This window comes from Pteronotus mesoamericanus, unplaced genomic scaffold (genome assembly GCF_021234165.1).
Source record: "Pteronotus mesoamericanus isolate MK-2021 breed Mesoamerican mustached bat unplaced genomic scaffold, CSHL_Meso_final contig_27, whole genome shotgun sequence".
Taxonomy (NCBI): Eukaryota; Metazoa; Chordata; class Mammalia; order Chiroptera; family Mormoopidae; genus Pteronotus; species Pteronotus mesoamericanus.
In genome coordinates, this window is record NW_026555115.1 from 5,180,979 (window position 1) to 5,195,546 (window position 14,568).

The 14,568-nt window shown below is 38.6% G+C and overlaps 1 pseudogene; it reads left to right on the forward strand.

Moving 5' to 3' along the window:
* The first annotated feature begins 288 nt into the window (after positions 1 to 288).
* Positions 289 to 14,568, forward strand: part of LOC129071626 (60S ribosomal protein L21-like) — a 119,558-nt pseudogene continuing 105,278 nt past the window's right edge.

The following is a 14,568-nucleotide window of genomic DNA, read 5'->3' on the forward strand; positions in this document are numbered from 1 at the left end:
GCTTGAACATTAATAATTAAAAGTGCAGCAAGAACAAAGAACTGAGGCATGAACACATTTGGTGTATTTGAGCAACAGGAAGAAGGCCAGTAGGGCTGGAGCAGAGAAGAAAAATAAGAAATGACATTGAAAAGGCAATCAGGGCATATCAAGTGTGGCGTATCATAATGAGTTAGGATGTTATTTCAATAGCCATATGGGTAACTATTGGAGGGTTGTGAGCAACAAAGGTCCAAGCCCTGATTTCTGCTCCCAAAGAATGATCTTGGTTGGCAGGAAAGAGTGGGAATGGAGACCTCTGCCATAGTCCCATCCACAGATGGTAGTGGCTTGGACTGTTTGCAGGTACAGTAGAAGTGATAGATTTGGAATATGTCTTGAAGGCACAACCTAATGGCTTGTGAGAAAAATCCCTTGTATATTAATAGACTTGACTATTGAGTGTTACTGTGGCTGCTCCCTGGCTAAAAGTAGGAAGAGCAGTGAGCCTTTGTATCTCTGGGCTCCTTTGACCTAGTAGATGCCTAGTAGGTTGTTTTGAACTAAACTTAGGGAAACTTTGACTTTGAGAAGAACTAAGAAGGTAATGGACAGATACATCCACTCACTTACAGTCTTGACCTTGTCTAGTCTTCGTATAATTTGTTTCCTGGGTGGTAATAAACCAAAGTAAAAGCAACTTCCAATTCAATTTAAAAAAATCTATTTTCTTGGTGAAAAAAAAAAGAAAAACAGAAGGAAATTAAGTGAAAGGAGGATGCTGGAGAGCCCATTTTAAACATTTAAAGTGATGGGGAGATATAAAATACTTATATTGGAGACTGGAAAGTAAATTGACTAGGGAAATGTAGTGAGACTAATAAGCATTATAATGGCTAACTTGAAATTAATGGTGATTATTTAACATTAGACCTGCTGCTATGACTATATATTTTTTTATATCCATGTACAGCTGCTTGCAGTCAGGAACACAGTTTTTGGAGAACTGGATTTATCTGCCTTAAGGTTTGCCAGTAAGTCTCATGCAAGAGGCAGAGAGTTGAAGAGCCATGAAAAGGTAAGTTGGGTAAGGAAGCATGAGAGAACCATGATGGACACTGAGAAGTAGTTAGGTCAATATATGGAAGGACTATTAGAGTACACAAACCATAAGAAATAGTCTAGAAAAATAGAGAATGTTCAGAAATGGAATCCATGAAATTGGTTGTTTTGGGTATGGCCTTGGAAATTGGTGGCTATATACACTCTAACTTAAATAGGGAAGGCATTCAGTAAGTATTCTTGGCTCATAATTGATTTTAGTAAAGGTTTTCTTATCAAGTTTCAGGCTCTGAATTCTATGTAGAGTATTTTCATTTAATGTTTGGTGCCTTTCTTAATCATCTAAGTCTGAAGAGTCTAGGATATTTTCTCTGAGAATATGGGCAAATTCTTTTTCTGTAAAGCTCATAGATAATATAGCTTTGGCAGGATCTTTCTGAGAATTCAGCCCCCAAGTCTGAAAGCATTGTTTATTAGAAATAAAAAGTCCATGTTTTAAGGTAAAGTGTTTCTTGCTGACGCCGACTTTGTTTATTTATTTCCTTCACCTCCCACTCTCCTTTCTCCTCTTCCTTCTCTTTCTCTTGCTCTGTCTTCAGAGAGATTTGGATACATATACATTAATGAATTACAATACAGATACATGAAATATCTTTGTAAGAGAGCTTAATTTATCCTTTGCCCTCAAATTTACCTGAAATACACTGTGAATCAAATTACATCAATGATACATGGCAGCAGCTTTTTAGCATCAAAAAGGATAATATAGCCATGAAACAACTATATTCCTAAGACCTTAGGAGACACCAGAATGTAAGTCTATAACTCAGAAATTTAAGAAATACACATGGAAAACAGAATATAAAATAATAAGTCACCCTGTGATATAGACGAATACAAATAAACATAGAAGTTATAATAATATGATAATATAATTTAATATTTTTAGCCAAAGACACTAGAACTTGTACATCAATACTGAGAATTTCCCCCTTCAAAGTAGCTACTTTGATGTTATATATTATATATTTATTCCAAAGATGTTGATATTGCTCTAGACATTTTGTGAGCTACTCTTCTGGGCTTACCTTTAAAGAACTTTCTTTTCAGTGTTTTTAAATGGTGCTCAGTCATACTTGTCAAGAAACATTTGACTTCAATTTAAGGCAGTTTGGAACTGGTTTGGGCAGGTGATGGCTTTAAGAGATTTGAATCATGAATAAGAAATGACTTGATATTAAAGACATAGGCCCTGGCTGGTGTGGCTCAATGAAGTGAGTGCCAGTTTGATTCCCAGTCAGGGCACATGCCTGGGTTTCAGGACAGGTCTCCAGTAGGGGCACGTGAGAGGCAACCATACATTGATGTTTCTCTCCCTCTCTTTCTCTCTCCCTTCCCCTTTCTAAAAATTAATTAATTAATTATTTTAAAAAGACATAGACTGGTTTACTTGTGAATGTTGTAAATCAACTCAGAAGGTGGAAGGTGAAGAATTGGCAAAGAGAGATAACTAATGTTTTGCGCTATAGCCTCACCATTGGACTAAATACCTGACTGTCTAAAGTGATCATTCTGCAGTAGAAAATGAAGCTTTTACTTTGTGGCCTTTGGGGCCTTTGCTTCTTAACCCAAAGGAGAGCAAATAGTAAGGTTGCCTGATGTTAAACATTGTTTCCCTGGCTCACAGTTCCACAGTCCACAGAGTTACAGATGAAAAACTTCTTGTTCTTCAACAAAATTGAAATAGTTGATACCAGAATGAGGCTACCATTGAATTCCTGGAGAACCACCTGCGGTCTGTCTCATGAAATGCCAAAAGCAGCAGAGAAAGTCCAATGCATTAGCAGCGTCAGCACAGGTCCTTTCTCCTGTGAATTTCAAGGACATCTCCTTCAGATCATGGCTGGTTCACTCCATGACTGTTCTTGAAAACACAGGGGCTCAAAGGACAGCCATCTTAGTGACTGGGATAGCAGGAACACTAGATTCGTTAGTTATCAAAGCTCGTGCTGTGAGAGTATTGATGTTATTTTTAACATCCAAAGGTCCTTTACCTGTGATTCTCAGTAAGGCCATTATTCAGAATGTGATTAGAAGTTTGTTTGACAAAAGTTTGGCCTCTGGAACATCAGGTGTTCTTGTTCTTTGCTCTCCTGTGGGTCAGGAACCAATTCCCTCTCATGACCCCTGGCACGTTCAATTTCTATCTGGGGGTGGGGCTGTTTTCCTCCTCAGGGTCTCTGTTCTAGTCCTGCTGATCTTAGAAAGAAATAAAAATATTTCAAATGTATTATACCTACCTAAAGCATGACAATCCTGTTGTTAATATAAAAATGATATACTTTTGACCAAAAGATTTTTTTCCTCAAAGTTCTTTCTACTTTATTTTATTTCTATCTCCCTAAAAACATAAGAATCACTTTTTATATAATTAGGAATAGAAGAATGTTCTTAAGGGAGTTTTTTTCCTAATTATACAGTCTGTGCACTTTTATTTGGGGAATTGAAAGATGGTAATTACACTGACATTGGTGACAACCTGGTCAAGATTAAGAAGGAAGACCCTGGAGAAAAAGAGGCTGGATTAATAGAAATTCTTTCCAATGACTAGGGATCTATTGTGTCCTAGATAGGGCAGTAGTAGTAATATTAGTGACAATGACTATAATAAAAATTGACATCTATTGAGAATTTATTCCTTTCATTTACATTTTTTGCACCTGTTTTTCTCATTTAATCTTCAGATCATTATATAGTATGATCAGCAATATTTTACAGGTGAGAAAACCAGAGCACAGAAAGGCTAAGTGACTGCCCAGTGTGACATTTCGAGTGCAGCAGAGCAGGGATCTGAACCTAGGCAGACTCGCACAATAGTCCAGACTTTCCTGTAACATGGTTCTGTCTCCTTAATTTGCCTAAATAAAGCAAGTGATTTCTGAAGGTGCAGAACTGTCCTCCTGAAACTGGTGATAAGAATGTGGGGGTAGGACTAGAGTGCAGTGGGGAAAGTATGTTCAAAATTCTATCCCTGACAGACTCTTTGACCCTACAAAGCCTAGGAAAACTGCCTGATTATTTCCATAGCACTTTCTACTTATCCCATCACCGACTTTCACTGTGTATTTTCATTTCATGTCTACCTGTTTCCTTCAGTAAACGCTAAGTTCTTTGAGAGTAAGGGCAATATTTTGTTCAAAATTTGATCCATAATATATAGAAAAGTAACCAGAATGTGATACGATGCTAGCAGGCACATTGAGTTGCCAGCTCCATTCTCCCTAGGTCAACAAGGCTATATATGGGATGGAAATTATATATATAATGAGTATAAAGAAGCTAGTGGCCCCAACACTTCAAAAATTTATGTGCTTTGGCTCTTTCAATATATATGCTATATCAATCCCAGTTAAGAAAAATAGTAAAACCTAAGATCTTTGATCATTGACTAAAAGAATTGTTTCTGAATTAAAATAATCAGCAGCTAATAATTTTAATTTCCAGGCTTTCCTCATGAAATGACTGAGTAAATGTGAAGAAGGCATTGAGTGCTATACTCAGTGCCTGGAGTGTTCAGTTGTAACTGAGGAGTCCAGGTCAGCCAAGCTTTATATTAGTTTCTACTACTTTAGGAGATAGTTCCTGAGATGGAGCAGACAAATTACTTTCTTCTTTCTGGTCCTGGCACCTGCTGCTTGGAGTTTTGATAGAATACCCCTCTCCTTTCCCTTGTCTGAATTCCTGAGTCCTGTTATGGAGCCCATACCATGGTTCCTTGCCTACTGTCTCTTGGATCTTGCTATCTTTCTCTCATTCCTGTAAATCTTTCGGCTTGGGCCACCTGACAAGCTCTTATTCATTCCCTTTGCCATGACCCAAACACCCTGGATTCTTCAGCTTACCTGATGTCTGACTCACTTCTTATCCTGGCTGCATTTTAGTGGACACGAATTACCTGTCACAGTAGATACCTGCATCCACCTTTGTCACTGAACTCAGGTTGGCGGCTGACTGGCCTCTGTCCTCACATCAGTGGTGATGATGTTGTTTCTTCTCTGCTCAATCTCTGCATGCTGACTGCGCACTTCCTGTTGTGAAACTTCTTTTTTTCTTTTAATTTTTTTAATGCTTACCTGAGGATATATTCCTTGATTCTAGAGAGTAAAGAAGGGGAAGAGAGGGAAGGAGGAAGTAAGAGGAAGGGGATAGGGGAGGGAGGGAAAGAGAGAGAGAGGGAGAGAGAAATATCTATGTGAGAAAATATCAATCAGTTGTCTCCTGTATGTATCCCAACTGGGGACTGAACCCACATCCTTTCATTTACAGGACAACACTCCAACCAACTGAGCCACACCAGCCAGAGCTTCTTTCTTTCTTTTAATTTCCTATGCTTTCCCAGGTGTTCTTGCCTCTGGTTCTATTTTGTTCATTAGTTTATTTTGTTCATTAAATTACACATATTAGTGTGGTCATACAGTATTTGTCTTTCTCTGACTCATTAATTTCACTTACCATAATAATCTCTAGGTCCATCCATGCTGTTGCAAAGGATAAGAGCTCCTTCTTTTTTACAGCTATGTAGTATTCTATTGCATAAATGTACCACAGGTTTTTTAATCCACTCATTTGATGGGCAATAGGGTTGTTTCCAGATCTTGGCAATTGTAAATAATGCTGCTAGGAATATAGCAGTGCCAATCAGAACTTCTTCTGATTGGTATTTCACGATTCTTAGGATATATACCCATTAATGGGATGACTGGGTCAAAAGGTTGTTCCATTTTATGTTTGTTTTTCTTTTTCTTTTCTTTCTTTATTTCTTTTTTTTTTTTGGAGGAAACTCCATATTGTTTACCGCAGTAGATACATCAGTCTTCATTCCCATCAACAGTACACTAGGGTTCCATTTTTGGAGAGGAATGTGAGGGATGGAACTGGATTAACTAATGAACATATATGCATAGCCCGTGGACACAAACAATAGTGCAGTAATAGGCAGAGGGAGAGGGAGTGGGGGCTGGCTTGAGGTGGACAAAGTGGAGGAAAATAAGGGACAAAAATCAAATGGTGTCAACAATCAAAATTTTTAAAAAATTCCTATACTGTCTTATAAACTGTTCCCCTCTCCCCCCCCGCCGAATTGAATCCCCTCCTTTTAGTTTCTACCTTCTCTGCACAAGCAGACTCAACCTAAAACTGAGTTTGTGGTCCCTGAACTAAGAAAATATTCTGATCTCCTAAATAATTGCCTCCTCATCTGTGGTCTTATCTCAACTATAGAGACTCTAGAGCAGTTGTTCTTAAAGTGTGACCCCAGGACCAGCAGCAGGTACATTTCCTAGTAACTTGTTAAAAATGCAGTTTCTCAGAGGGGTGATATCCAGCAAGATGGCTGAATAAGACATCTCTCTGTCATATTGCCACCTCAACAAAAACAATTTGCTTTCCATCAGGGAAAAACAAGTACATTTGTGGGAGCTGTGGGATCCAGATAGGGGACTGTGATACACCAGTATAGTCCAAGACCAAGGAGAACTGTTTTGAGAGGCAGGCCCACACCTGGGCGGCTGACTGTCCAACCATGTATGCTCTGATTGCAGACCCAGAACTCCTCACCCCCTTAGCTACCACCCCATTTGGATTTGGTTCTGTCACTGGCACCACATGCCATGGAACCCAGGGGGAGTCTTTCCCACCCTTGCTTTGCTAGTAGTCACAAAGACCTCAATCTCGGCAGTGGCCTCTGAAGTGGCCTGAGAACTGACCCTAGACACTCTTGGCCTTGGTCTGTAAGCCCTGGGAAAACACTGAATTAAACACTCATCCACAGATGAGAGAGCTTCTGTGGAAGTCCGGGAGTCCAACAAGGAAGTTCCAGAACATGGATGCAGGAAACAAACCAAAGATTTGGTGCACTGGGGAGGGTAAGAGGAACAGTTTGACTTTACCCACATTATTGCTTCCCATAGACAGCACAGCTCAATGTCCAGTGATCTTCTTAGTTCATGTTTTCCCCCACAGGGGCAAGTGAGAGTATGTGAGTAAGGACTCAGCTGCCTCAGCTGCGTGGACCACTGTCAAAGAGACCTGGTTCTCTCAACTCATCCAGAGTTCTGAGTTGTGAGCTGCACAACTGGAGGTGGTTAATGGCTGTGAGAACAGCAGCCAGGACTCAGAGCAAAATGTATCATAGGGATGCAAGTCTTATTAGGGGGCTCTGTTAGGACTCTCCTTCTCAAATCCGGGGAGAGTTTTGTACATGCACATCATAAAGCTCATGATCTCCAAACAAACTCAATTTAAAGAGCTCTTCTCCAAGACACTTAAAATAAAACTGTCAAAACCAAAGACAAAGAGTCTTAAACGTATCAAGACAAAGGAAGTTTGTAATATACAAGGGAAATTCCCATATCAGTGGATTTCTCAGGAGAAATCTCAACGTCCATGAGAAAGTGGGATGATTTATTCGAAGTGCTGAAAAGAAAAACTGCCAACAATGAATACTCTATCCAGCGAAGTTGTCCTTCGGAAGGAAAGATAAAGACTCTCCCAGACAAATAAGGCTGAGGGAGCTAATTACCACAGGACTTGCCTTACAAGAAAGGATGAATGGAGTTCTTCAAGCTGAAATGAAAGGATACTAATTAGTAACATGAAAATACAAAACACAATGGTAAAGGTAAGTGTATAGCAAAATTTAGACTACTACTGTAACATGGTGGTGTGTAAATGACTTAACTCAGATATAAAGTTTAAGAGAAAAAAGTATTTAAAATAACTTAGCTGCAATAATGTTAACAAATGCACAACATAAAAATGTAAATTGTGACATCAAAAACATAAAAGGGGGAGGTGAAAGGATAGAGGGTTTGTATGCAATCCAAAGTTTTGTAGTGTCAAATAGACAGTTAAAACTATATTTTATGTAAGTCTCATGGTAACCAAAAAGCAAAAACATACAGCCAATGTACTATTATTAAAAGAGATAACAAGTGTTGGAGAGTATACAGAGAAAAGAAAACCCTTATGCACAATTTAGAAATGGGAATTCATAAAGCTAATAAGGAAAACAATATTTAGGTTCCTCAAATATTTGAAAATAGAACAACCATATACTCCAGCAATTTCACTTTTGGGTATATGCGGTCTGTCAAAAAAAAAAAGTCCAGCCATCGTTAATATAAAGAGAACTGCTTCTGTGATATCAATGTAACCTTGTAGCCAAGGAGAGTAAACAATGACAACTTCACTGTACTGCTCAGTGGGGGCAGTAGACAACATTGAGTGAGCATATGTACTACGTGGCTGTTGCATTCAAAATGACTGAGTACGGTAACAAATCTGCATCAAATTTTACGTTAGGCTTAAACATCCCTTTGTGGAAACTACTTCAAGAAGTAAATCAGATTTTACTTCAGAAGTAAATCAGAGCATTTCCCCAGTAAAATCAATGCTAAGAAAGTTTCGAAATCTAGTGTCCTGTTGAATATAAACTACTTCATCACACTGGTGGTAGATGCTTAGTTGAAGCCAGTGAGAGGTATATAAAACCTAATGGCACCCTTGATATAAACGTGTAACTACATTTATTTTTCACTTATGATCCTACATTTGAAAGGCAAAGGGAAATTGTGTACCAAGGCCTTAAGGAAGTTTTGTAGGTAACACAGAGCCAGTGTGAATTTCTGTGGATCACATTATTAATTATCAGTTAATTAAATGTGATCCACATTAAATGCGTGCAGTTAATTCTAAACACCGGGGACATTTTTATTATAAAATTAATGTTAACAGTTTTGATGGAAAAATACATCAGAAATCAATGTGTATATTTATCTCCATGTTTCTCCCAAGTAGCCTTACTTTCCTCCAGTGCATTTTCTTCCCAATCAGCTAAGCAGATTTTGTTAGTGTGAGGTTTGATAAAACATGAGTTTGAGAAATGATTGAGGTGATGTTGTCAGTGACTGGCTGCCTCTTAGTCCTGCAAACCTCTATGGATGAGGCTGAGTAGGGAGTGTGTTTGGAGGCTCTTGCACATGGTGCTTTTGGATTTTGCATGACTGGCACAAGAAAGGCCTTGTGTTTGCATATTCACAGCTGAAGCAACAGATAGTATGAGATCACTACGCTGAGTAGGTGGAGCACGTGAGAAGTAACTCATCCAAAGGTTCCTTAATGTGAACACTACACCTTCACTTCACTGCTACCCACCGGAAGAACATGTCTCATCTTGAGGGTATGCTCTGTAAATACCTGTATCTGAGCACATTTGATGAATTTGTGGTCATGGTACCAACTTACCCAGGGTTTTTGTGTTTCTGTTTTATTATTTTCTTTTTTATCCAGAAAATTCTGGGAAACTACAATTGGAAGGTCATATAGTGTTTATCCAACATATTGGGACCCAGCCTGCACGAGTCATATATCTGAGTATTTTATTTATTTTGAGAGAGAGAAAGTGAGGGAGAAAGAAACATTAATATAAGAGGGAAAGATCAATGGTTGCCTCTTGTACATACCCCGACAGGGGACTGAACCGCAGGCTAAACATGTGCCCTGACCAGGAATCAAACTGATGACCTTTCACTTTGTGGAGCAACACCCAACCAACTGAGCCATACTGATCATGGCTAAAAGTTCTGTTTTCATAAGGCACTCAATAAGGAGATATAACTCAGATAAGAAAAAGGTTCTGGGGGTGGAATAGTTGACCTCGTGCTCAGTTCTATGAGTGTCTTTGACATGACAAGGACAACAGTGCCATCAGAGCTCAACACCACACTGGGGACAACACCTGCATTAGAGACATTAGTCATGCTGGCCCTGTGAGCAATGGAAGTAGTTAGATGTTGCCATTTCATAGCCACTAATCATGAAGGAGAAAAGCAAGCAAATCACCATGATTCCAGAGAGACTCAGAAAGATTATAGGATAAGGTTCTGGGAAAGAGCACCTGCAGATTTGGAGTATTAGCCTTATATGACCCCATATTTATGAAAATATTGGTATAGCTTTATTCACTCACACACACACACACACACACACACACACACACACACACAGGTCTATAAAACCTATTAGCAAGTCAGCCTTGCTTCACTTTTCTCATGTCATCTTTTTCCTCCAAATTCCACTCCTACAGGATGAACTCCAAACACCTTATCATGGAGTTTCAGATATTAAGTCTGTCCCCATCTAGCACAATGATATTCTCACTCCATTCTAAATAGCACTTTGGCCATATATTGATCTCTGCAGTGGCCTTTGGTGTGTGCCTTCTCTCTTCCTCTCTATATATTTCTTGTCAAAGACCAGGTTAAGCTCTGCCATTTTTTTAAAGCTTTTTCTAATTACCTCGGCCCAAAGTAATGTTTTATGTTCATATTTTATTAGCCTCATATTTCCTTCCTATTTATTCATTTAGCTTTTAGCATGCATCACCTTGTTAGTCATCTTTTCATGTAATATTTTGTTTCTCTCCCCATTTGCATTGCAAGCCCATTTACTTCTCCTCAGCCTCCTACTGAGCCGGCCCACTGTTGGGCATATAAAGTTGGAAAAGGCCTGCTGCATGACTGAGCTACTGATGATCTGACATTTGTATCTTGGTGTGATTGTCTCATGCCTCATTTTTGTTGAGCTATGAGGACAGAGCAGAAAATCCCAGTAAGTGGTTTTTCAGCACAAGAGCATATTCATCAGCACTTTGACTCTCCTTGATTCCTGCCCCTCTGGTATCCTCCCCTGCTGACTGGGTTTTTAGACCATCTCAAAGAAAGCATTGTTTGAACCATTTGCTGACTTTCTGAGTGGGAGTGTGGTACCCTGGGGCAAGGATGGAATCATTGAGTTTATTTTCATTTTTGAACATAATTTCCCTGAAGGCTAGATTCATTTTCTTGAAATAAAGTCTTAAAGTCATAGCATTTCAGAGAAGAGAAGAGACATATGTCACATTGTCATCACTGTCATCTTTATCAGTGAGCTAATGAACTTAGGTTTGAATCATGGTCTTACATTTATAATAACTGATCAGTTATAAGACTGTTTCCTCAACTGAAAACTTATGATAATATTTCTTACTTAAAATGCTAGTGGTGGAGATTAAGTAAGTAACATATATGTGAAGTATCAGGAGTCACAACTGACATATAATAGGTGTTTAAAAAATGATACCTACAATATCAATTATTGTTAACCACATAATTATAGTAAGTAAACTCCTTGTGATAGGTACCAGAGATATAAAAAAGATAATCAGCCTTAGCTGGTATGACTCAGTGGATTGAGTGCCAGCCTGCGAACCAAAGGTCAGTGGTTTGATTCCTAGTGTAGGGCATATGCCTAGGTTGTAGGCCAGGTCCCCAGTGAGGGGTGTGTGAGAGGCAACAACACATTGATGTTTTTCTCCCTCTCTTTCTCCCTCCTTTCCCTTCTCTAAAATTAAATAAATAAAATCTTAAAAAAATATATCATACACTGTCTTTTTCCTGAATACTGTTAAATTCAGTTATAGAAATTGAAGATAAGTGTAAAAATTTGATCAAAATTTATTAAATCTATTTTTTTGTGGCAGGTACTAGGACATATCCAAGCTATAAAAAATGACACACATACTACATACTCTCAAGGAGGTATCAATGCTACCAGGGAGCCATATGTAATGTGTAGTGAAAATATAGGGAATTAGAGGCATATATGTTATATGATATCAGAGTCCTTCCGTGTACAAGTAATAACTTCAAAAAAGTTCAAACTGCCTAAGCCTTAAAGGTGATATATTGTTTTTAATATCAATAAATTCAGACTAAGGACTGCAAGGCCACTAGTCACATCTTGGACCGTGTAAATTAAGTTGTAGAATTCATAAACTGCATGGCTATATGCAGTGGATCTGCACTGGGTAGGATTTGAGGCTAGTGGATTACTAGTTCAAAGCCATCAACACCCATATTTTTATTTCAGACTTTACCTTCTACTATCTACAGCATTGGCTTCATACCTGGGATTTAAGTTCAGTTTATGATGGTCACTGAAGTTTCATGCTTTCTGTCAGAAAGATAAATAAATAATGATGATGATGATGATGATGATAGATATATGATGTATGGCTGGCTGGATGGATAGATAGATGATAGATGATGATGATGATGATAGATGATAGTTAACTAGATAGATATATGGATAGATAGATGATGTGGGTGACAGAGAATCAACAATTTTTTAGTTTGATTGAGCCAACATATTCATTTGGGCAAGTATAATACAATGTGTAATTGGCTAAAGTTTGAGTTCCTATACCATTGATGATCTTGGTTGTCTCAGACTAATCAGGGTATGCTTTTGGAGCCAAGGTCAGTAACCTGAACTACATCGTTTCTCTACAAATGATAGAGGATGGAAAACATGGGTTCCAGCACAAGTAACACCCCTTTTTTATTACAAAATATTTTATTACAAAATCATAAGCATGTGGTTCTGTAACATAACAATATCACACTCAAGCACACCATGTGACATTTTAGGTGAAATGTTCAAATTAAAACTATAAATTATTACACCCGTAGTATTGCCCTACCAACCACACTCAAGCAGACATTACTTCTGCCAGACTCTGTATACTGGGAATCAAGCAAAATATCCCAAGCTAGGTCTAAGTACAATATGAGACAAGTTAATCTCGTGTCTTCATTTACACATTTTTACTTTTATCAATAATCTTCATTCCTTTCCACAGACACCACGAATACTGGACACTGTATACCATTTGAAACTCTCTCATGGCTACTGCTGTCCCAGGGCCAGAACGAATTTTTTACTGCTGCTTCTAGCCATTTACTCCCAATTCAGTCAAGGGCAAACATATCTGAGAGTCAATATCAGTTATGTGCCTGACATTAGGGAAGCTGGTAAATATGGGATCATCTTCCATAGACTCATATGTTGGATCTTTTCCCAAACTTACAAAACATTATAATTAATTCTTTAAGCAATGGAGAATGCTATTGCTAATGGCAAAGATGATAAGAATGATAATGTGATGTCACCATTTAATAAATGCTTCCTTTATGCTTACCCTAACAACAACTTGGTGAAGGGCATCATTATTGCCACTGTAAAGATAACTGTCTTAAGTTAACCATTTAAGGTACTTAAAAGGGGGAGTGGCATAATAAATATGCTCTAGAAATATCTCATTTACAGCTGTGTGGAAGAGGATTAGGAATGTAGACATTGTAGTCAGAGAGAACTAAGACAGGACAAAAACCTGAATGGTAGAGGAGAGGAAGGATTAGAGCAGTTGTTGTGGAACTTCAGTGTTCCTCACAATCACTCACCTGGGGGGTTTGTGAATGCCCAGGACGTAGAGCTCCAACCTCAGAGTTTCTGACTTGGCACGTCTGGCTGGGGCCTAAGAATTTGCAACTCTAACAAGTTCCCAGTTGATGATGCTACTACTGGTTCAGGGAACACATTTTAAATTGAATAGGTTTATTCCCTTAAATAAATGGATTAAATAAATGGATGAATAGGTTTAATCCCTTAAATAAAGGGATTAAAAATCTGTTTCTTGGGACTTCCGGTCAAGGTAGTGGCATAGGTAAACATGGCTCGCCTCCTCTCACAACCATGTCAAAATCACAGTTGAACTATAGAACAACCATCATTAAGAATGGTAAGAAATTGAGCTGAATGGAAGTCCTACACTATAGAATTAAAAAAGAAACCACATCGAGACTGGTAGAAGGGGCAGAGATGCAGAATGAGCTGGTCCCACACCAATGTGTGATGAGCAAAAATTGAGGGGGATATCTTAGGATTGAATAGTCCCAGCTCCACACCAAACCCACCAGCCTGGGGTTCTAGCGCCAGGATGATAAGTCTCCCTAACTTCTGCATGTAAAGCCCAGAGAGGATTGAGTCTGTGGAAGACAGAAATTCTGGAATCCCAAGCAGTTTCTTTTAAAGGGCCAACTCATGGACTTATTTTGCCATGTATTATGTGCATGCACTTTTTTATGTACATTATACACAAAATTATTATATCCATTATTATACCTATGGTATGTAATCATTATACCCATGTATAGTGCACATCCTTATTTTTCCCTCAAAAATTTGGGCAAAAAAGTATCTTTTGTACACGGCAAAATATGATATTTAGACTCACTCCCTCTAAGATCCAGGTGCCGATGCAGCAAAGAACCTATGCACCCCTACATTCATAGCGGCATTATTTACAATGGCCAAGTGCTGGAAATACCCTAAGTGTCAATCAGTAAATGAATGGATCAAAAACTGTGGTACGTTTACACAATGGAATACTACACAGAAGAAAGAAAGAACTCCTACCCTTCACCACAGCATGGATGGAACAAGCCAGGGGGCAAAAGACAAATACATATGATCTCACCTATAGGTGTTAGCTAAGAAACAAAACAAGCAAGTGAGCAAAATAGAACCAGAGACATGGAAATAGGGAATAAACTAAAAAGGATCAGAGGGGAAGGAGGAGGGTGATAA